Raw genomic sequence first — 25,225 nt, 5'->3', positions numbered from 1 at the left:
GTGGGATGGAGAACATCATCTTGACCAAAAGGGGGATGTGAAAGGAAATGAAATAAGTTTCAGTGGCTGAGAGATTCCAATAGGAGCCGAGAGGTCACTCTGCTGGGCACTCTTATGCACAATGGAGACAACCCTGTTTAGGTTCTAATGAACTGGAAAAGCTGAATACCTGAAACTGTAAACTATAACCCAGAACCCATGAATCTTGAAGATGGTTGTATAAAAATGTAGCTTAAGAGGGGTGACAATGTGATTAGGAAAGCCATATGGACCACACTCCCCTTTGTCCAGTGTATGGATGAATGAGTAGAAAAATGGGGGCAAAAAAAAAGGCACCAGCGTTCTTTTTTACTTTGTTCTTTTTCACTTTAATTTTTATTCTTATTATTTTTGTGTGTGTGGTAATGAAAATGTCCAAAAATTAATTCTGGTGATGAACACACAACTATATAATGGTACTGTGAACAACTGAAGGTACACTTTGTATGACTGCATGATATGTAAATATATCTCAATAAAAATGAATTTTAAAAAAAATAACTCAAGAGGCTACTTTCCCAATTTAGGAGATAGATTCTTGAAAGCACCTCAAACAGACACATCCTCAAGGATTTCTGGTATTAAAATAATTGGACAGATAACTCCTTTCTTTCCTTATATCTCCAGTTTTTAAAGCTCTCTCAATTTAGATATTACGGATAAGGCCTAGATGATGTAATTCCAGAAAGAACAAGAGGATACCCCACGTAAAAACTTACATTATCCTTCCTTATAATGCTTGGCAAAAACTGTACAATTAATTCTGCTTATAAATAAAATGTTTCAGTGTTCTGTTTTCTTTACTCAAAAACACTAAAAGTTAATTAAAACCAAGCTTGGCCCCTTTATCATCAAAGAAAAATAAGCAGCTTCTGTGGGCAAAAAAAGACACAAGGGATAAGTTTGTTTATATATGTTTTACAGAATTTTATATAAAATTTGGGAATTAAAGTGTTCAAAAGAACCTTCAAGAGCATATTGTTTTCATTAATTCATAGATTAGGAAATTAGAATTCAGAGAGGTAGAGTGACTTACTCAGAGATACACACCAACATAAAGGTAAAAATGAGGCTATAAACCTAGGTCTTCTATGTATGTAAAATGCCAGAGATTTGAGGACTTATTTCCAAGTATCATCAGGTTTTTCTCTCAAAACTCCACCCCCCATGAGTCCAATTCCACGCAAAATTCAGAAGAGGGGATATTTCAAGTGGGATTGAGAGGGATATAATTGAGGAGAGGCACACAGGAGTCAGCACACGAGGTAATGGTAATGTTCTGTTTCCTAATCCGGGGAGCTAAGTGAAAACTCATTTTATTATTACTCTTAAAACTTTAATGTAAATATACTTTCTGTATGATGTGCTTCATAATTTCAAAAAATTTTAGCTTATTACAATATTGTCTCACATACAAAAAAATAGTTTTAAAAAAAATTTCAGCATGCATGTGGAAAAGTAATATCTGGAAATTACTGCATTAGTATTAGTTCATTCTTTCCCAGGTCTCACTATTTATAAGCACCAAGCTGTGATTCACAGGCCTACATTCCCCCACATTAATGTCTTGTGTTCTCGGTTTCTTTAACTATTGTCCGACTACACCAACTGTAAAACATCCCTTCCAGTTTTAAGATACTGTGAATTGATACAAGTAAAGTAAAATGTTCTAAAACACAATGGCTACCCAGTTAATCCCATAGCTCAAAATTTTTCATTTTGAAAGTGAATAGACAGTTCTTTGCTTTCATATTAGCACAATATTTGCTTTTGGGGTAAGTAAATGTCAGTAAATATGCAATAGACCCAGTCCATGCCAAAACTGTACAACTACCACCACTTACCTAGGATGTTGTTTGCATCTTGTGATTTAGTCCCGTAGAAGCCAAGGATGCAGGGATGTTTTGAGAGACAAAGAAGGCCACTACGTACTAATAAAAGGGGCAATTCAGCAAGAAGAAATAACAATCGTAAATGTCTATGCACCCAACCAAGGTGCCACAAAATACATGAGAGAAACACTGGCAAAACTAAAGGAAGCAATTGATGTTTCCACAATAATTGTGGGAGACTTCAACACATCACTCTCTCCTATAGATAGATCAACCAGACAGAAGACCAATAAGGAAATTGAAAACCTAAACAATCTCATAAATGAATTAGATTTAACAGACATCTACAGGACATTACATCCCAAATCACCAGGATACACATACTTTTCTAGTGCTCACGGAACTTTCTCCAGAATAGATCATATGCTGGGACATAAAACAAGCCTCAATAAATTTAAAAAGATTGAAATTATTCAAAGCACATTCTCTGACCACAATGGAATACAATTAGAAGTCAATAACCATCAGAGACTTAGAAAATTCACAAATACCTGGAGGTTAAACAACACACTCCTAAACAATCAGTGGGTTAAAGAAGAAATAGCAAGAGAAATTGCTAAATATATAGAGACGAATGAAAATGAGAACACAACATACCAAAACCTATGGGATGCAGCAAAAGCAGTGCTAACGGGGAAATTTATAGCACTAAACGCATATATTAAAAAGGAAGAAAGAGCCAAAATCAAAGAACTAATGGATCAACTGAAGAAGCTAGAAAATGAACAGCAAACCAATCCTAAACCAAGTAGAAGAAAAGAAGTAACAAGGATTAAAGCAGAAATAAATGACATAGAGAACAAAAAAACAATAGAGAGGATAAATATCACCAAAAGTTGGTTCTTTGAGAAGATCAACAAGATTGACAAGCCCCTAGCTAGACTGACAAAATCAAAAAGAGAGAAGACCCATATAAACAAAATAATGAATGAAAAAGGTGACATAACTGCAGATCCTGAAGAAATTAAAAAAATTATAAGAGGATACTATGAACAACTGTATGGCAACAAACTGGATAATGTAGAGGAAATGGACAATTTCCTGGAAACATATGAACAACCTAGACTGACCAGAGAAGAAATAGAAGACCTCAACCAACCCATCACAAGCAAAGAGATCCAATCAGTCATCAAAAATCTTCCCACAAATAAATGCCCAGGGCCAGATGGCTTCACAGGGGAATTCTACCAAACTTTCCAGAAAGAACTGACACCAATCTTACTCAAACTCTTTCAAAACATTGAAGAAAATGGAACTCTACCTAACTCATTTTATGAAGCTAACATCAATCTAATACCCAAACCAGGCAAAGATGCTACAAAAAAGGAAAACTACCGGCCAATCTCCCTAATGAATATAGATGCAAAAATCCTCAACAAAATACTTGCAAATCGAATCCAAAGACACATTAAAAAAATCATACACCATGACCAAGTGGGGTTTATTCCAGGCATGCAAGGATGGTTCAACATAAGAAAAACAATCAATGTATTACAACACATTAAAAACTCGAAAGGGAAAAATCAATTGATCATCTCAATAGATGCTGAAAAAGCATTTGACAAAATCCAACATCCCTTTTTGATAAAAACACTTCAAAAGGTAGGAATTGAAGGAAACTTCCTCAACATGATAAAGAGCATATATGAAAAACCCACAGCCAGCATAGTACTCAATGGTGAGAGACTGAAAGCCTTCCCTCTAAGATCAGGAACAAGACAAGGATGCCCGCTGTCACCACTGTTATTCAACATTGTGCTGGAAGTGCTAGCCAGGGCAATCCGGCAAGACAAAGAAATAAAAGGCATCCAAATTGGAAAAGAAGAAGTAAAACTGTCATTGTTTGCAGATGATATGATCTTATATTTAGAAAACCCTGAGAAATCGACGATACAGCTACTAGAGCTAATAAACAAATTTAGCAAAGTAGCGGGATACAAGGTTAATGCACATAAGTCAGTAATGTTTCTATATGCTAGAAATGAACAAACTGAAGAGACACTCAAGAAAAAGATACCATTTTCAATAGCAACTAAAAAAATCAAGTACCTAGGAATCAACTTAACCAAAGATGTAAAAGACCTATACAAAGAAAACTACATAACTCTACTAAAAGAAATAGAAGGGGACCTTAAAAGATGGAAAAATATTCCATGTTCATGGATAGGAAGGCTAAATGTCATTAAGATGTCAATTCTACCCAAACTCATCTACAGATTCAATGCAATCCCAATCAAAATTCCAACAACCTACTTTGCAGACTTGGAAAAGCTAGTTATCAAATTTATTTGGAAAGGGAAGATGCCTCGAATTGCTAAAGACACTCTAAAAAAGAAAAACGAAGTGGGAGGACTTACACTCCCTGACTTTGAAGCTTATTATAAAGCCACAGTTGCCAAAACAGCATGGTACTGGCACAAAGATAGACATATAGATCAATGGAATCGAATTGAGAATTCGGAGATAGACCCTCAGATCTATGGCCGACTGATCTTTGATAAGGCCCCCAAAGTCACTGAACTGAGTCATAATGGTCTTTTCAACAAATGGGGCTGGGAGAGTTGGATATCCATATCCAAAAGAATGAAAGAGGACCCCTACCTCACCCCCTACACAAAAATTAACTCAAAACGGACCAAAGATCTCAATATAAAAGAAAGTACCATAAAACTCCTAGAAGATAATGTAGGAAAACATCTTCAAGACCTTGTATTAGGTGGCCACTTCCTAGACTTTACACCCAAAGCACAAGCAACAAAAGAGAAAATAGATAAATGGGAACTCCTCAAGCTTAGAAGTTTCTGCACCTCAAAGGAATTTCTCAAAAAGGTAAAGAGGCAGCCAACTCAATGGGAAAAAATTTTTGGAAACCATGTATCTGACAATAGACTGATATCTTGCATATACAAAGAAATCCTACAACTCAATGACAATAGTACAGTCGGCCCAATTATCAAATAGGCAAAAGATATGAAAAGACAGTTCTCTGAAGAGGAAATACAAATGGCCAAGAAACACATGAAAAAATGTTCAGCTTCACTAGCTATTAGAGAGATGCAAATTAAAACCACAATGAGATACCATCTAACACCGGTTAGAATGGCTGTCATTAAACAAACAGGAAACTACAAATGCTGGAGGGGATGTGGAGAAATTGGAACTCTTATTCACTGTTGGTGGGACTGTATAATGGTTCAGCCACTCTGGAAGTCAGTCTGGCAGTTCCTTAGAAAACTAGATATAGAGTTACCATTCGATCCAGCGATTGCACTTCTCGGTATATACCCGGAAGATCGGAAAGCAGTGACATGAACAGGTATCTGCACGCCAATGTTCATAGCAGCATTATTCACAATTGCCAAGAGATGGAAACAACCCAAATGTCCTTCAACAGATGAGTGGATAAATAAAATGTGGTATATACACACGATGGAATACTACGCGGCAGTAAGAAGGAACAATCTCGTGAAACATATGACAACATGGATGAACCCTGAAGACATAATGCTGAGCGAAATAAGCCAGGCACAAAAAGAGAAATATTATATGCTACCACTAATGTGAACTTTGAAAAATGTAAAACAAATGGTTTATAATGTAGAATGTAGGGGAACTAGCAATAGAGAGCAATTAAGGAAGGGGGAACAATAATCCAAGAAGAACAGATAAGCTATTTAACGTTCTGGGGATGCCCAGGAATGACTATGGTCTGTTAATTTCTGATGGATATAGTAGGAGCAAGTTCACAGAAATGTTGCTATATTAGGTAACTTTCTTGGGGTAAAGTAGGAACATGTTGGAAGTTAAGCAGTTATCTTAGGTTAGTTGTCTTTTTCTTACTCCCTTGTTATGGTCTCTTTGAAATGTTCTTTTATTGTATGTTTGTTTTCTTTTTAACTTTTTTTTCATACAGTTGATTTAAAAAAGAAGGGAAAGTTAAAAAAAAAAAAAAAAAAACAAGGAAAAAAAAAGATGCAGTGCCCCCTTTAGGAGCCTGTGGAGAATGCAGGGGTATTCGCCTACCCCACCTCCCTGGTTGCTAACATGACCACAGACATAGGGGACTGGTGGTTTGATGGGTTGAGCCCTCTACCATAAGTTTTACCCTTGGGAAGACGGTTGCTGCAAAGGAGAGGCTAGGCCTCCCTATGGTTGTGCCTAAGAGCCTCCTCCCGAATGCCTCTTTGTTGCTCAGATGTGGCCCTGTCTCTCTAGCTAAGGCAACTTGAAAGGTGAAATCACTGCCCTCCCCCCTACGTGGGATCAGACACCCAGGGGAGTGAATCTCCCTGGCAACGTGGAATATGATTCCCGGGGAGGAATGTAGACCCGGCATCGTGGGACAGAGAACATCTTCTTGACCAAAAGGGGGATGTGAAAGGAAATGAAATAAGCTTCAGTGGCAGAGAGACTCCAAAAGGAGCCGAGAGGTCACTCTGGTGGGCACTCTTATGCACACTTTAGACAACCCTTTTTAGGTTCTAAAGAATTGGGGTAGCTGGTGGTGGATACCTGAAACTATCAAACTACAACCCAGAACCCATGAATCTCGAAGACAGTTGTATAAAAATGTAGCTTATGAGGGGTGACAGTGGGATTGGGAATGCCATAAGGACCAAACTCCACTTTGTCTAGTTTATGGATGGATGTGTAGAAAAGTAGGGGAAGCAAACAAACAGACAAAGGTACATAGTGTTCTTTTTTACTTCAATTGCTCTTTTTCACTCTAATTATTATTCTTGTTATTTTTGTGTGTGTGCTAATGAAGGTGTCAGGGATTGATTTAGGTGATGAATGTACAACTATGTAATGGTACTGTAAACAATCGAAAGTACAATTTGTTTTGTATGACTGCGTGGTATGTGAATATATCTCAATAAAATGATGATTAAAAAAAAAAAAAAAATGTAGCTTATGAGGGGTGACAAGGGGATTGGGAAAGCCATAAGGACCACACTCCACTTTGTCTAGTTTATGGATGGATGAGTAGAAAAATAGGGGAAGGAAACAAACAGACAAAGGTACCCAGTGTTCTTTTTTACTTCAATTGCTCTTTTTCACTCTAATTATTATTCTTGTTATTCTTGTGTGTGTGCTAATGAAGGTGTCAGGGATTGATTTGGGTGATGAATGTACAACTATGTAATGGTACTGTGAACAATCGAAAGTACGATTTGTTTTGTATGACTGCGTGGTATATGAATATATCTCAATAAAATGAAGATTAAAAAAAAAAAAAAAAGAAGCCAAGGATTCTTGTCTATTTGTGACAGAACTTAAATCATCAATTCAATTAGCAAGTTAACCCTTCTTTCAAACTATATAACTACCTGTCTGCCCCTTGTAACCTCCAAAAGGGCAGGTATTTTGTCTGTTCTATTGACTTACATAGACTCAACACCCAGGAACTGTGACCAGCACATAATTGGCACTCAAATATCTGTGGTAATAATAATTAAATTTCACATTGTAAAGAAACTATATTAACTAATACTATACCTGGTCAAGAATTGTGATAGTATTTCCTAAACAACTTTCCCTTTATTATATGAAGTTAGCTGTATTTCTACTGATTAAGAACATTTTAAAGTAGAAAAGACCAATTTCCATCTAAATTTCAGCTTTTGATAGTATTCAAAAGGTACAGTACCTCAATTTGGTGAACATAAAATGGGAAGAGGCCAGGCAGGCCCTCATAGGCCAGGAGCAATGTGGGTGGCCATGGACTCAGGGGCCTCCCTTCCGGCTCCATAATAAAACCAGGGGGACGGAAAAAAAAAAAAAAAGGCAAAATACACATCCTTTCCAAGTGCACACAAAGCATTTACCAAGACAGACCATATTTGGGGCCAGAAAACAAGTCTTAATAAATTTTAAAAGATTTTAATTATTTAAAGGGCATTCTCTAACCACAACAGAATTAAATTAGAAGTCAGTAAGAAAAAGATATCTGGAAAATCTCCAAATATTTGGAAGTTAAAGGACTAGCGTGATTCTAATTGTCATTGGACCACCCCTATACTATGAGGGGAAGTTACTAAAGCTAAAAGCCAGCAATTTGGCTCCATATTTTCTTGTCCCTTCTTGAAACTCAAGGGTGGTAGTCCTGTACTTAGCTACTCCTAGATAAGGTATAGTGGCCCTGAACCTAGGGCCCAGGTGTTCTCAATTGATCAAAGGAGGAGGGGAACTACCACACTTAAACAAGGATCTCTAGAAACCTTGCACTTTGGGGAACTATAGAGTACATTCCCAAATTAATAAAGTGGTATTTTATTTCTTATTTCATTATCAATCATTGTATATACATATTTCCAGTTGACACTGAGAGGGAGAAATGGCAAGCAGTACTCAAATCCAAGCAGTTATATCTATTATACTTATTGGGCTGTTTCTGGCCAAGATAACCACTTTACTTACTGTGATAATAAGAAGTGAGATATGTCAAACTCTAAAGAAGAATCATCTTCCATTTTATGGCATGGCTACTTAATGAAGGCAAGGTGGGGGCAAGGGGAAATGGGAGAAAATTAAGAAACAAGGAAATGAGAAATAGAAAAGAACAACAAAAAATAATGATATTTGCAGAATTCATTAAGTCCAACATCATATCCCACCCTTACTTCTCAAACTCCAAACTTGCTCTTTCCCGAGTTCCCTATATCATCTAGCACCATCCATGTTCAATTTTCTAAGCCAAAACTTTGCAACTGAGTTCTGTAAATTGTCCCTTCTAAATAGCTATCGCCTTTTCTCTTCCTCATCCTATGGCCCCTGCCAATATTAAGACCAGGTCCTTATCACCTCTTGCAAGGATAATTACAATAGTTCTGTGATTGGTCTCCCTGCATCTAGTGTTTTACCTTCCCTTCCATTCCCAGCTCCCTCCTTAGAATTCTATCTAGAATGCAAATCTGGGTTTGTTGGTTTAAATCTCCACAATGGTTTCTACTATTTACATATAAAGGCCAACTCTTACTTTCTGAGAACCAGCTTAAAGATCACTTCATGAAGGCAGAAGTGAAGCCTCCCTTACTCCCTCAGGCAGACATTACTGTTAAAGTTACTAAATAGTGAGTTCCTTGAAGACAGAGGCTACCTTATTCATTCATGTATCCTTAGCACTTAACTAAGAGAGGGTAAATGTTGAAGGGATGAATGAGGAAATGGAAAACAGTACGAAGTGCTTTAGGGAATAGATGAGAGCAATAATTTTAAAATTACATTTTCTAATTGCTATTATTCATAAATAGGTTTTTCTATATTAAACTTGTTTCCTGAGAACTGCTAAATTCACTTATTAATTCTAGTAGTTGGTGTGCAGCTTCATGAAGATTTTCTATATAAATAATCATGTTATTGCAAACAGAGTTTTACTTCTTCTCAATCCTTTAGCTGTTATTTCTTTTTCTTACCTTATTGCAATGGCTAGGCTTTCTAGCACAAAGTGGTATACAAGTGGCTACAATGTGTGCCTTCTTTTGGATCTTACCAAGAAAGTGTTCAATATTTCACTACTAAGTATATTAGGTATAGGTTTTTTCACAGATGTCCTTTATCAGGTTGAGAAGGTGTATAAGGTCTTTCTGATTAATAAATAAGCATGTAAAATAAATTCCTCAAGGAAATGACAACTTTTGCTTAATTTAGAATGCCTATTAGTGGTGAAGAAATGTTTAAAAAAAGACTGGATAAGAAGTGCTGAAGAACACATTTTTCCATGTATTTTCCTTATTTATAGTTAAGAAAGAGCTATATATATATATATATATATATATATACCCTTCTTATAAAATGCCAGAAAAAATATATCCTTATTTTTTTCTAAAGGTGCTCATTTTATTTTCATGTGCCAACTATTACTGTCTAAAGCTTTCCAAAGGACATGTACATATATGAACACCCTGTGTAGAGATTAGAATAATCAGTTAAGGCCCTCTTCCATCTTAAGCAGGGTGGGCAAGAGGTATGTTACAGAGATATTTAGAGAAATGACATGTTCCACTACAGTTAAATACTAGTCCCTGATATGGTCCATCCAAAGAGGGGTGGGCCCTCCGTAGGTGATTGTTCACTCTTTGACAGAGGCAGCATAAGAAGCTGTGACCAGCATGTGAGCATTGAGACAGGCAGCTGATGTGGTATAGTCTGTGTCCATCTTGGATCTTGACACTGGTCTCTGAGTCGCCGAGTCACATATACGCCATCATGGCCAAGCTTCCCAAGGTAAAATGCTTGTTGTCTGGGCACCAGGCCAAGCAGACAATTTTGGCATGGTGTCTGTAAAAAATGTTCTCCAAGTAGACATCAGCAAGGCTGAAGACAGTGACCACTTTGCTGTCATCATACAGTGCAAAGAAGGCATCTTCATGGAAGTATGCCAGGTTGGTCACTGGGCCCTTTGCCTCCAGGAGCTTGCCCTCATCCTTCAGAGTGGTGCCCACGATGAAATACAAGTGGACAACTCTACCCGTGCCCAGGCTCATAGCCAGGATTTTCAAGGCTAAAGTACTTCTTCTGGTCCTTCAGTAGGATGATGTGCCCGATGCATACAAGCACACTGTATCTGCCAGGACCACACATTTTGGTTGAACATCTTATTTCATGAATCCTTGTCCTTTGTAGTCCCACAACATGATGTTGGTGCACCATACATACTGCAGGTGTCCAAGTGCCGAGACTCATCCATGGTCACCCTGGACACCTGATTCATGTGGCCTTTCCCAGAGAAGTCATTTTCCCCATCTCCAAATCCCAGTAATTAATTTGTCCTTCATGGCTCCCTGAGTAGTAGTAAGACTTGCCACTATTTTTATGCACCATCGGACACTAGATTGATTTACTCTGACCCATGATGACCCACAGGAGCTTGCTGAAGTTGTCATTGTCCAGGTAATTAATGTGGCCAGACAGGGTGATGCTGAGGAGGTGATCCTCTGCCACAAGCAGTAGAGCTGCAGAACATTGGAGCCCATGGTCAACATGCTGATAATAGAATTCACACTGATGTCCCAAATTTCAGAAGTTTTGTCTCCAGAAGCAGAAAGCATATTGGTGCTACCAGGACATTAACCAATAGTATAAATGTCTTCTTCATGAACCTTGCTTCCTCCCGGTGCACATACATTCTTTCCCATCTGTGCTGGTTTGGATGTATTATGTCCTCCAAAATGCCATTACCTTTGATGCAGTCTTGTGTGGGCAGGAAATGTAGTGGTGTTGATTGGGTTGGAGACTTTTGATTGGATATTTCCATGGAGATGTGATCACTTAACTATGGGCGATATCTTTCATTGGATAATTTCCATGGAGGTGTGGCCCCGCCCATTAGTTTACTAGAGCACTATATAAGCTCAGACAGAAGAAGCAAGTTTCCTACAGCCAAGAGGGACACTTTGAAGAATGCACAGAAGCTGAGAGAGTAGCTGCAGATGAGAGACAGTTTGAAGATGGCTGTTGAAAACAGACTCTTGCTCTGGGGAAGCTAAGAGAAGACAACACCCCAAGAGCGACTCAGAATGACATTTTTGAGGAACTGCAGCCTAGAGAGGAACGTCCTGGGAGGAAGCCATTTTGAAACCAGAACTCTGGAGCAGATGCCAGCCATGTGCCCTCCCAGCTAAGGACACCACTGGCCATCCTCCAGTGAAGGCACCCAATTGTTGATTCATTACCTTGGACACTTTATGGCCTTAAGGCTGTAACTGTGTAACCAAATAAACCCCCTTTTATAAAAGCCAATCCATTTCTGGTGTTTCACATTCTGGCAGCATTAGCTAACTAGAACACCATCTTTCCATTGTAGACATATATTTGGCTGTCAGCAATGGCTGTGACAAACCTGTTCCCATCAGGATCTCTCACAGTTGACAAAGCAGACTGCCAATTATAAACTTTAACTTGAATGTGGCCCCTCAGTGAACACAGCGCAGTTATCGTTGCTCTCCATCACCAGCTGGTATAGCCTGGTTTGTTTGACATCCACGTCGTTGATGACTTGATATGTCCTGTGATCTTGCTCACGAGAGGAAGATGGCGCCAAACTTCCTTCTTTCCCACCACTGTGATCTTACTATCTTTGGTCTAAGCAATGTCCTTGACCTTCCCAATGAAAGGCTGGTACTCGTACTTCAAGAGGTTCTCTTTCTGCCTGGTATCCCAGATACACTGCTTCCCAATTATCTCTAGAGATGATGTAGAATCCACTTGGCGGATACTTGGCCACTTAATCTATGTGCTCCATGTAGATGTCAACAAGAACTGGGTTGCTGATGTTCCTCAGGATGGTGCACTTTCCATTGGAGTAAAGAAAATTGTTCCCCTTCAGATCCCTGCTAATGATTTTGGAGATGCCCCTCTCCACCTGGGGGAGGCTGTAAAATACTTTTCCTGTTGCCTCCACAGACAGGGGCAGCAGCTACTTTTAAGGCACAGGGTGGACAGCTTGACTTCCTCCTGTTCGAGGCTCCAGGCCCTTGGGGGAACAGAGGATCAGCCAGGCTGGCTCACAGCTGCAACTCTGGGGCTACCCCTGGCCCCAGGATCACTGCAGGCAACCCTCAGGAAAGGCAGGGCAGTGTACCCTTGGTGCCTGGGGACCCAGAAGGCAGTCCCCCCCTTTCTTTACTTTTTGCAGATTTAAAAAATAAAAATGATAATGAAAAAGTCTATTCATTTATTCTAAAATTATATTTAAGATGTTTCCCTCATCTATAAACAAAATTTATAGGAGAAAGCATCTTCAAACCCCGCCCCCCTAAAAAAATACATCAAAGCTCAGATGAGTCTTTACCGTACCAGGACAAAAAAAGTGACCTTCTGTACAAGCTAAATTAATACTGCTTGTTTTCATATTAAGCATTTTAATTCCTGATAAATGTGAATATACTTACAAGTCTTACATATGATCTGGAAAAAGGGAGAAAAGCTACTTCTGTAATATGATTTACTATCCAACTTGTATTACAAGTAAAAAATTAAGTGGCTGAGGGCAACACAGTTCTTACAATAACTGACATTCTCAATGTCCACTGATAACAACCTTGTTTTTCATAAAACTTCTGGGGCTGAGTTTCCTGAACAGAATTCCCCTGGACTAGACTATTCAATACATATATTAAATTTCTGTATTTTGGAAATATTCCAGAATAAGAATCCCAAATGAGCAGTATAGTATATCGTATAATGACAGCTTTCAGGATTCTGTAAATACAGCACCCTGGGAAATATCAATTTAATGGCAGTTGGGTTTCTGTGTATAAAGGACATGTTTACAGAAAATAGCAGAAAGAATAGTTGATTTCTTTCATGTATACTGAAGATATAAAATTATAAAAATGCATACTGATTCAAGAGGTTTGCACAATTAACAAGAAAGCCTTATGATTCTGATGCAGATGAGCTACGAACCCCACTTTGAGAATAGCACTTTATAAAATGCACCAAAATAAATACCTCACAGATAAAGAGTCAGATCTAAAATATATTTTTAAGGGAGAAAACTTACAGAATATCAACTTAATATTTATTTGATATATGGAATAATGAGAACTTTCTTACCTTTGAAATAACAGAAAAATATACACAAAGGAAAACGTTGGCAAATCAAAATGTATAAAATCTAAAAATTTCTGAAAAGTAAAAAGTAGGAAGGTATGAAGTATTTCTGTCATATATAGTTGATAAAATGTTCCTATTTTGTTATACCATCCCTATTTCAATAGTTGAATGAAAAAAGAAATGAAGTCACATAAGGTGAAATAAATAGTAGACAGAGAGAGGAAAGCTTAATTTCTACAACAAAAGGAATAAAAATCAGAACCATACTGAAAATCTATTTGATATATATTATAGTATGAAAATTTTTAAATAGTTCTAAAAAAATTACCTAAGAAAAATAGTTGAAGTTATGTTATGTCAAAATGATGGACTAGTCCATCTTACTGTCATTAAAATAATTATGATTATTATTTAGAAAAATGCATGATGAAGTCCATTAAGTTAAATAGAAAGACAATTTTATATTTTATATTATTTTTTCAGTAATGTATATATTTGTATAAAGATATATATTAATAACAATATAAAACGCTAAAATAAGCTTGCTAAAATGGCAAAATTAAGGAGAGCTCCTACTAAAAAAAATTTAGTATTTCATTTCAATAAAAGCAAAATCAGAAGAAAAAAAAGAATCACCTATCAATCTTATTTTCACTTCATCATCATTATTACATAATAGAAAAAGCATTTAATAATAAAAATTTGGGCAGTATGACCACAGATAAAGGATAGTTCCTCTTGAGAAAGACTGCCATCTTGGCCATGAAATCTGATCTTAGACAAATCTGAGAGCAGTTTTTGGGAACCACCAACATACGGTAGTAAACTGAATGCTATTTGACATCAGCCTCTGTGTGAATAGTAACCAAAAGTCCAACTAGGGAGCTAAGGGGTCCTCTCCCTCCTCAGTGCCCCTACCTCAGTCAGCCCAAAGGAAACCTATCTGTCATTTAAGAGAACAATGACGGGGACAGCAGATTCTATCTTCCACAAGTGTGGGAAACTGCCAATTCTAAAAATGGAGGCAATGGACCAGAAGTCTATGAAAATAATGGCTTGCCAAAAAGAAAATGAGATGATGTAACAACACCAAGAAAGAATATCCATGGGTTCCTTTATTGATTCAACCAGTTGAAGCAGGCAGACAATGTAGCATTTGTTTGTCCAAGTGGATTCATTCATTCATCAACTGTAATGTAGGGAGATCAATTATTTAGGATGGAAAATTACAGTTCAGTTGCAAATGGCTGTTGTAAAGATAGTACTTTAAGTTAGCGAGAACAGAAATAACACTTTTTCTACTTTTTTTCCTCAAAAGTAGTTTCATATTGCTGCATTTCCCCCTTTACATTGGTAACTCTGCCAATGGCAGTATCCTTTCAGAAAGATAATGATCAAGCAGTGGGATTTAATGCTAATGTAATGCTTTTAATTAATGTTTTATTGGATGACTCTGTGGTCATTACCATCAAATTCAGGCAGCCAAGAATATAATATTTCCTAGAATCAGATTAAATTGGTTTTAGTTCAGCCAATTCATACACAATTAGAATTACAGTCAATTTAGCATAGCTATTATGATGAAGCAATTATTTATTGTTATATTTTCCAAAAACCATATGTTTAGAAAATAAATTTGCCAGTCTGTTTAAATTCCATATTTAATTTAGATCTTTCCATTAGATTTTGATAGCTAAGTAACAGATCTTAACATAAACATTTATACTTCTAGTAGATCTTGAAATTCACAGATCTCTCAATAAAATAAAAATCATATGGAAAAGTATTATAGCAACTTGTAAAAAAAAATTTTTTTAATGTTTTACAAGAAGCCAGAAGACCTGGATTCTAATTTCAACTTTGTAATAAACTAGCCCTGAGACTTTGGGAAAGGTCAGTTAAACTCTGTGACCCTCAGCAAACTCACTTATAAAATGAAGGTGTGTGAAACTTGATGGCTCCTTCTAATTTAAATATGATCTGATTCTACTTGACTCAATTTTTTTATTTATAAAATATTACCCTCTCAGGGATGCAATCAGCATAAACTAGAGACTGTAACTAATAGAATCATTGTATTATGCTTCCTTTAATGTAACAAAGGTGATATACCAAGGTGAATGCAGATAAGAGGGGGGGGATAGGGGAGGCATGTTAGACACTTGACATTGGTGGTATTGTCTGATTCGTTATTCTACTTTGATTTAAGGTTATTTTTCCTTTTGCTGCTTCCTAGCTGTCATTTTTTTTTCCTCTTTCTTTTGCCTCTCTACCTTCTTTGACTCTCCCTCCTGCCTTATGGAAGAAATGTAGATGCTCTTATATAGATAGTGATGAAGGTGGTGAATACATAAATGTATGACCATGCAGAAAACCATCAATTATTTACTTGGGATGGAATGTATGGTGAGTGAACAAAACCATATTAAAAAAAATGGGTTGATGACAAAACCTCGAGGGCAATATACTGGGTGAAATAAGCCAGACACATTAGGACAATTATTGCAGGGTCTCACTGATAGGAACTAATTATAATATGTAAACTCATAGACATGAAATATAAGGTACCAAGATATAGGATGAGGCTTAAGAATAGGGAGTGGCTGCTTAGTATGAGCAGAATGTTCAATTAGGATGAACTTAAATGTTTGGAAATGAACAGGGTTGTTGGTAGCAAGATGTAAGAATAACTAACAGCGCCGAGTGGTGTGTGAATGAGGTGGAAAGGGGAAGCTCAGAGTCATATATGTCACCAGAAGGAAAGTTGGAGATCAAAAGATGGGAATGTATAAAACTGAATCCTATGGTGGGCAATGTCCATGATCAACTGTACAAATACTAGAAATCACTGCCATGAACCAGAACAAATGTATGACAATACAATTATAAGTTAATAATAGAGGGGCATATAGGGAAGAACTATATACCTTTTACAAACTATATACTACAGTTAATATTTCAACATTTTTTTCATAAACAGTAACAAATGTACTATATCAATACTACGAGTCAACAATTGAGGGGGGTTGGTTAGGGACAGGGGAGGATTAGAGTTTCCTTTTCTTTTTTCATCTTTCACTTTATTTCTTGTCTGGAGTAATGAAAAGTTTCTAAAAATTGAACAAAAATTAAGTGTGATGGATGCACAACTGTATGAGGGTACCCAGGGGCAAGTGATTGTACACTTTCGATCTTTCGATAATTATATGGTATCTGAACAATCTCAATAAAAATGAAAAAAAATTAAATTAAAAAAAAAAAACATAATACAGAAAAAAAAAATATTACCCTCTCATTTATTGTTAGTATCACTTTGGCAACAAACATAGACTGACCCTTCTACATCTAGCCTACCACAGACAAAAAATAGTTGCAGGGGTATTAGTCAGAATATGAAACTTGTTCCAACCACAGCTGATTTTGCTTTTTGAGACTTGAAACTCGTGAATCATCAATGCCTCCTCCCTTTGTCTTATACCCAATAAGCCATCAGTGATGAGGTTCTGCTGTTTATATTTCAACAACCACCCACATCTGATAGTGGGTACATAGTGTCTTTTTTTCATTTTACTTCTCATTACTCCCTTTTATGCATCCAATGTCCCAGCCAAACTGATCTACTCATTGTCTCCTAGGGCGACCCCAAGATGCCGCACCCTCTGTATTCCACTGAATCACCAGACTTCCTTGAGTTTCCAGCACTCCACTCCTGGCAGGCTTCATGGCCCCACCTTAGTTATTTTAATCCCTCTGTCCAACTATGCCAATATTCTTAAAGCCACATAGTAGGAAAAACTGTGTGGTTCAAGAGGTGATTCATACTTTGTTTCAAACTGCATCAGGAAAGCACTCCAGACTCAACACTCTAACTGCTTTTCTAATCTTCAATAATCTTTAGTTCATCAGTGAATCTCCAAAATCATAGCTTGGTGACTCAAAAAAAAAAAAAAAAAAAAAAACACTTCAACTAATTTTTTTTAAACTACATTTTAAACGTTTAAATCCCTCCATTTACGCAAGCCTTTTAAAAATGTTCTTTTAAAATTTTCTTCATATAGGTCCTGAACACTTCTATTAAGTTCATTCAAAATTATAATTACGTTGGTTGCTCTTGTGAATAGGATTTTTTTCACCCCATTTTCTTATAAATTATGTTTGTTCTATTACTTGTATAAAGGAAAAAGTTCAACTTTACCACTCGATCAAAGTTCTACAAGAAAAAAAAAAAGAGATAAGAAATAACCAGAAGATCTCTGTTTCAGCTCACACACATGATTCTTCATTAGGTCTTACCCCATCTCATATGATCCCATTACTCTCTCTCATAGCTGTTGATTTTTCGAAGAAGAGCTCATTGCACTTTTTATATTTCCTTCCAAAAGCTTAGCACAAATAAAATTAAATAATTATTTGCATTTCTCCTCTCACCATTAAGATCCATGAGAACAAGTGCTTGGCATGAAGAGCCTTTCAAATACTTGTTGAACTAACGACTATTCAATGTCATTTTTTTCTTATTTCTAGCTTACTTCTGATTAACTTGATAAAAGTTTGCTGTTACTCTTGCCAGATAATTATTACTTTTTTCTTCAATTGGTTTTGATATTTCAATTGCCACCTATTTTACCTTTTTAAGTTTAAAAGTCAAAGTTCAGAGAATTAAAAAAAGTCAAAGTTGGAAATCAAATTCTACAAATTTTTCACCTGAAACATCACACAAAACCTAAATAGTATCGCCTGGCAGGTCTCATAGCCCCAGAGGCCTTTCTTTGCTTCTTTAAGCAGGTCTTAGTTTAGTCTAGGAGTCTAGTTCCTGTCATCTCTTCTGCACTGATAGTTTTGTGAGTTTTTAATGCCTTCATTATAATTATCTTCAATGAGACAAGGAAACATTTGTTTTTACAATAATGAAATTACATTAAGCAATCAGTCATGAAATATGTAGCCAAGGGCAAAATCTTTAAATTGTCAAAAATAAAAAAAAAGGAAGAGGGCATTTTCTGAGTTCTAGTTTCCATATTAATTACTGGAATTTCCAGACCTCAACAGTCTTTAAAAGGGGCCATAGATAGAATTCATCACAGTGATCTACTGTATCTATGTGAGGAGTTGGGAACAATTCAAGTTCTAAAAAGAAACTGAACTCTAAGTAATTTTAGAGACTGGCTAGAAGGTAAGAGTGGAAAAAGAAAAGTATTTGATATCTACCTGTCAGAAACTGTCAGTGAAATTCAGCTCTTCTCTAGAAGGCAATGGGAGAATAAGCCTTCGAGTAGAGGACAGTCTTATATAGAGGAAATAGATAATGAAGTGACAAATGATTCAGTAAGGTAGATTAGGGTGCTATGGACTACTTAGGAGGGATCTCAACCTTGGGTATCAAGGATCCCAAACGACATAGTCTTTAAATGTTAGAATTAGAACTAATGGGAACTATTTCTTCTTCAGTCAGTTTTATTGACGAAATTTACCCATATCCTTTAGTTTTGCTTCCTGAAAGTTCAGGCTGCCAGAATAGTGCTTTTAACCACATATTACTGATGCATGGGCACAAGCTGAGAACCACACAGATTTTATCCACTTCCTTCTTAGCTGCACTAACCCTATTTCATTTTATTTCTCTGTGCTCTGTGTAAGCCTTCAGACCTAATTCATCACCATTTCAGGGCCTAAAAATCCTAAAGTAGAAAACATTGTCATTTTCACTGTCCTGTGTGGGAATGTTCCTGATTATTTGGTGTTATCACTCCAAACCTAATGCATAAAGAACCATGTGACAAAGAGCTGAGAAACCACTGTCACAGAAGGAAACAAAGTCCAGTCTCTCAAAACCACAAGTTGTAGATTTAGCTATGCACGCAGAAGAATACCCTGTGCTCAAAAAAGCAACAATCCACTCTTTCAGTTTTGTTCTGTTCCAGCTTTACTAATCTCAGATAAATGGCACGTAACTTCCCAAAATTATTCTTAATTTAATCATAATTTTTACCTCATGGGAACAAGGTTACAAAATAGGCTGGTCCCAAAAAATGCAACCTCTTTCCCTCTATTACATGACCCCTACACTTCTAAGTACTCTGAACATTTGTATTTTCCACTGAGTGTATTTGTGAAACCTAAAACTCCTGGAAAACTAAAAAGTGGGTGGAAAACAGAATTATTTTGCTTTCAGTTGAGGGCTGATAAAACCGAGCACACACAGTAAGATCAGTTCTGCTTGGTTCTCTTGCACAAAGGAACTAGGTGACATTCCTGGCAGCTGACTTTCATCTCTATGCCAGATTTATTTTTGGAAGAGATTCTAGGTGGCATTCTTAGACCAAATGGAGTATCTTCCTGATTACCTCTAATTTCAATCTACTACTCAGAGATGGCATATAGGATCTGGGGACCTGGGCATTGCATTCCAGGCCTGGTCTTTATGCTAGGTTCTCCATCAGAAGCCCATCCAGAATACAGGAGTCTGCCCAGGAATACTGGGTGCTCCCCAGGGCAAAACCATCTGCAAGAGTCCAAATATACAGAGTACATATAGAAACATTTTGCCATCTCCCCCAGAAACTACAAGAAAGCACTCATGCTTACTACTTAATCTGCTTGCCTACATATCCTGAAATCTTTATCCAGTTTGTTTTAAGCCTCAATTAAAAATAATAATGATGTTGATGATGATGCTTTTGCACTGTGACGTTAAAATGATGTTTAACAAGATTTCTTAACCTAAGAATTTATGAACCTCTGGATATTTTCCACAAGATTATGTGTGTATATACATAGATGCATTTGGTTTTTTCCTAGCAAGGGGGTCAAATAGCTTTTGGCAGATTCTCTAAAGAGTCAGTACTTCAAAATGGATAAGACACTGGCATAGAGCAATCACACTCCTTTTTTTTTTTTTTTCCCACTTAGATATTTCTGAGAGAAGTCATTTAAGGTAAATACACATCACCCAAAACAAATAAACCAATGCAATGCAATCAGGTTAAATCAGGATACTTTTTTTTTTTTTTTAAAGTTTCTCCCACCCTTCTGTCAGTTGTAAGACAGTCTCCAGGACCAAAGCAGAATCCACTTGGGCAATACTATGGAAAGTACTGACAGTGATATAATGGAGTATACTTAAAAAGACTGTCTTTTCCTTACATTTACTTGTTCTCTAATTCTCAATAAGCTACTTCTCAATAAGCTAAACTCTACCTTCATCAAATTGGAGGGTTTACCTAAATAACATAAGTTTATCTAGGAATCACAAAATTTCAGCACTTACGAAATTTGAAAACTAGGATGGAGCTCTAAATCTCTTCCCTCAAAAGAACATACAACTATGAGATCTTAAAGCAGTGAAAACACTGTGATCAGTTGAGAGGAACCCTAAAATGTGTGTATATATTAAAATGAAAAACAAAAGCACCTTCTCTGAACATTTTGGCTTGGAAGTACAAGCTTTCAGAATTTAGCCTTATACCACTAGACTTTTTATTCTGGAGGGTCTTATATTTCAAAACATTTACACTCATCATATTTGTGATATCTAATTGCTGGCTCCTAGGCAGCTGGCTTGTTACTTGTCTCTTACATAGTTGGCAACTACAAGCTCATCTTAGCCAGTGGATAACAAGTAATTCAAAAGATAACAGTAACTAGCAACTCTATTTGCATGCACACGTGCACATACACATGCATACAAGTCAAAAATAATACTACATCAAACAGAATAAATGTTTCTTTCTGTCCTTTCTTCTCTTATTTTTCTTCACACTTTACTTATTCCCTACTTCCTTATATTACTGCTATCTTTCGTCACAGATTTAGTTGCATATTTCCCCACCAGTCGGGCCCTCTCTTCTGCCCAAATCCCCATATTTCCAAGGTTTTCTAGAACATGAAGTATCTTAGAATATTCAAAAACCTAGAAATATATCTGCATATGTACACTTCAGGGGGAAAGCCTTAAAAAATTAAACTTAGGATTCTCAAAACACCAAGAAAACTGAAGTACATGTTTTATGTAGAATAATTTTAAAGAAAAGCAAAGTTTATTATATAAAAACCTCACATTATATTAAGTCCTTACTCTGTGTCATTAATCTAAGCAGTTTTCATTGATTCTTTCATTTAAACCCCACAACCACCTTAAAATCTCATTACACTTATGAGAAAACTAAGGTTAAGGAAGGTGAAATAACGTGCCCAATATCACGAAGCTAAATAATAATAAATCACACAGGACAGGGGACGCCACCTAAAGTCTGAACTTAAATAACACAACCTCAAAATACTAAGAAGACAAAAACCAACTTAAATTTTAATTGCAAATATTTAGCAATACAATTTTAAAAAACAGGGACATGTCTAACTGATTGGCATGCTATCCCTTTCGTATTCTGGATGACATAGGAAGTTTACAGCAAAATCTGAAGCTTGACTATATATGAGTCTTAGGACCTGATTATTTTTTCTACCCTACCTGGACTATTTCCTTTAATTTATAATTTCACTGTCCCTGAGCTAATAAGCTATCTCATTAAAATCCTTTGATGTTCACAAGTCTTTCAATGAATAAAACTGAGGAGACTAGTAAATAAAGAATAAAAAGACATTTCCAGTTTCCCAATTGATAGGCCTCATGCTGCTACTTTTGTCCTCAGCCTTATCACAAAGGCTTATATAATCAATTCCAGTAACTCTATTTTATTGACCAAAGAGGGGGAAGCAAAATGAAATGAAATAAAGTTTCAGTGGCTGAGAGATTTCAAATGGAGTCGAGAGGTCACTCTGGTCGACATTCTTATGCACTATATAGATAACACCTCTTAGGTTTTAACGTATCGGAATAGCTAGAAGTAAATACCTGAAACTATCCAACTCCAACCCAGTAGTCTGGACTCCTGAAGATGATTGTATAACAATGTAGATTACAAGAGGTGACAGTGTGGTTGTGAAAACCTTGTGGATCACACTCCCTTTATCTAAGTGTATGGATGGATGAGGAGAAAAATGGGGACAAATACTAAATGAAAAATAGGGTGGGATGGGGGGGATGACTTGGGTGTCCTTTTTTACTTTTATTTTTTATTCTTATTCTGATTCTTTCTGGTGTAAGGAAAATGTTCAAAAATAGATTGGGATGATGAATGCACAACTATATGATGGTACTGTGCACAGCTGATTGTACACCATGGATGATTATATGGTATGTGATATATTTCAATAAAACTGAATTTAATTTAAAAAATTCAAGGTCTTTGATATTTGATACAGTGACACCTGAAGATAAAAACATATTTACTATACTCTTGCAAAAGCAATGCAGTTTATGTAATTGCAACTGTTAAGTGCAAATGCCTAACAAAAAGTTGTCAAGATCAAACTTCCCTGCCCAGTTAAGCAAATATTTTTTGGATTCAAAATATGAATAGGTTACAGAATTTTTACAAGAGTCAAAGAAATAGCACTTAAGGCACAAATTTAAGAATCAAGCATTTGTGATAATACCTGAAGTGAAAATTATTTTTAAAAAAAGATTAAACAGAAGTCCTAGAGAAAAACAAAAATTCAGATTGTTACCCTTTCCCAACAGGAGACTTAAATTACAGAATTTTTTGAAGAACTGATAATAAAATAGTATTTACATATTTTTGCCTGGTGGTTTCACAATAAATAAAAACAATTTATTTAAAGTAAAATCAGTTATAGCAATTCCTGCACCTGATAAATACAAGCACTTCTGTTTGCTATTCTTCAAGTGGCCAAGACCCAACCCCCCAAAAAAAGAAATCAGCTGAGGACTAAAGTAAAGTATTTTTAAAATGGAGTCAATTTTTAAGGATTCTATTGTCAAATAACAGATAAATTCAAAGAGTTGAAATATGATAGTAACGTTTATAATCTGGCCAAATATAGTAACATCAATTACCACCCTGAGGTTCTGATACTGAACAGAAACTTTCAGATGCTCCAGTAATGTAAAACGTCTTCGGATGCTAAAATACAGGAATAAAGTCTGGGTTTCTACCAAGAAAATTCCCCCTGCAGCACAATGGCAAAACCTTTGTGTGACACAGCAGTAGACCCAACTTTCTTGCAGATTTCACCTTCCTCCATCTTTTTGTAGCATATGAATGAAAGTAGCCTGCTCTTCCAAATTCTACTAATTCTTCAGACAAACCAAGGGAAAAGGGGTAGCAAACCTTAAGGAAAACTTAAGGTTTTTTTGAGAGAAAATTAAATTACGAGAGAATTAAGTTAGTAACTGATGAGAGTGACAGCGCAAAACAAAAACAAAAACAAAAACGACTAAATGCCATGTGGTTAGAGATGCATTTAAAGAACTTGAACTTGGGTCCTCTCTGCATGCCTCTCCCTCAAACCCCCCTGCCACTCTCCCCCACCCCAACGATTACACACTGCTCCTCTCCTGGAAATGAGTGTTTTATATTGTGGAGGACACCAAGTCCAAATGATATAACTTTATTTTGTTATATTTTTTACGATAATTTCAATCAAGTGCAACAGGTTTGGGCTCCATTTACAACTGGAAAAACTAAGGTGATACACTTTTAAAGTTCAGCAACTTGTAGGTCCACTAAAACACTGTTTTTTAAATGTTTAAGACAATTCATTTTGTAAATCGGTACCAAGTCTTTTTGTTTTACTTAATAGAAATATATATGTATCACTAAAAATGATCAGTAAAAAGGCACAAAAGCACAGCACATACTTTTCTTTTTCAAAGAAAAGAAATCTCTCTCCTCATATATCAATAATGTTAACTTTGATTGCTAAGCCTTTTTAAAGACAGAACTTCTTGAAAAGAACAAAACCAATCTTATTCCAAAATATGTAATTTGTAGAGATAACAAATAATGCTCAAATATTAACTTGGAATGTATATAATACTAACTTGACTCAGACATAAATAAATAGATATCACTAAGTGATTAAAAAGGGACAGTTTAGACAATATGTGAATCTGAATAAGTAAAAGAAGAATTGGTTATTAGATCCACATGGATTGTTTATAAAATGGGCCATATGCCATCTAATAATCTCCTGCTCTGCTTTGGTTAATTTAAAAGTCATTAGCTAAATCAACTATATAAACTCCATAATTTCACAGTATTTGAGGACATATAAAAAATTTTTAATCTGAAATAGTTTCCAACTTTGCTGTAATCTGTTGAATAAACCGGTTCTTCCAGATGCCATAAGAGCAAACTGTAGCCTATATGTTGGTCAACTGTAACAAATACTGAATTCGTGGGATTTTAAATTAGTAAGATTTGCAGTATTAATTAAATCAGATACAGAATTATTACATTTAGGAGGTCTAATTTAGTTTTAAAATGCTTTCTTAACCATTTGTGGATGTGGTCTACAAAATCCTTGATTCAATTTTCTATATGGACATTCAATAGAACACTACACTGAATGTGCTGTTGCACTATACTACTTTCTTCATCTGAATAGCACAGAATGTCAATGAATCAAATAATTGAGAGATTGTACAATCTGAGGTAGCATCTTCAGAAATGTTTTATAAAAAGATAGCACACCACACCAATTCCTTAAACAACATTAAAAATCTCAGTAATCTAAATTCTGACAATCATTGTCAAATTCAGAAACAATAATTTCAATTAAAAATATGTAACATTATTTTAAATACATTCTCCTTAACAGCTTTTAATTAAAAACACCCCCCATGCACCCCCAAATATAGTTAATGCTTCTGG

The 25,225-nt window shown here is 36.1% G+C and overlaps 1 protein-coding gene and 1 pseudogene across 7 annotated transcripts in view; both read right to left on the bottom strand.

Annotated features, from left to right (window-relative positions):
• Positions 1-25,225, bottom strand: part of FAM214A (family with sequence similarity 214 member A) — a 137,446-nt gene that overhangs the window by 45,399 nt on the left and 66,822 nt on the right. The window contains exon 1 of one of the 7 annotated variants that reach the window (XM_037833935.1): positions 1,884-2,041. The exons of the other annotated variants lie outside the window; for them this stretch is intronic. The gene's annotated coding sequence lies outside the window, so the exon portion shown is untranslated. Of the gene's footprint in view, positions 1-1,883; positions 2,042-25,225 lie in introns of those variants that run through there. 7 annotated transcript variants of the gene reach the window in all.
• Positions 7,725-11,188, bottom strand: LOC119531998 (annotated as a pseudogene).

This window comes from Choloepus didactylus, chromosome 4, assembly GCF_015220235.1.
Source record: "Choloepus didactylus isolate mChoDid1 chromosome 4, mChoDid1.pri, whole genome shotgun sequence".
Classification (NCBI taxonomy): Eukaryota; Metazoa; Chordata; class Mammalia; order Pilosa; family Megalonychidae; genus Choloepus; species Choloepus didactylus.
The sequence above is the reverse complement of the archived record's forward strand: the minus strand, read 5'-3'. Positions and strand labels throughout refer to the sequence as shown.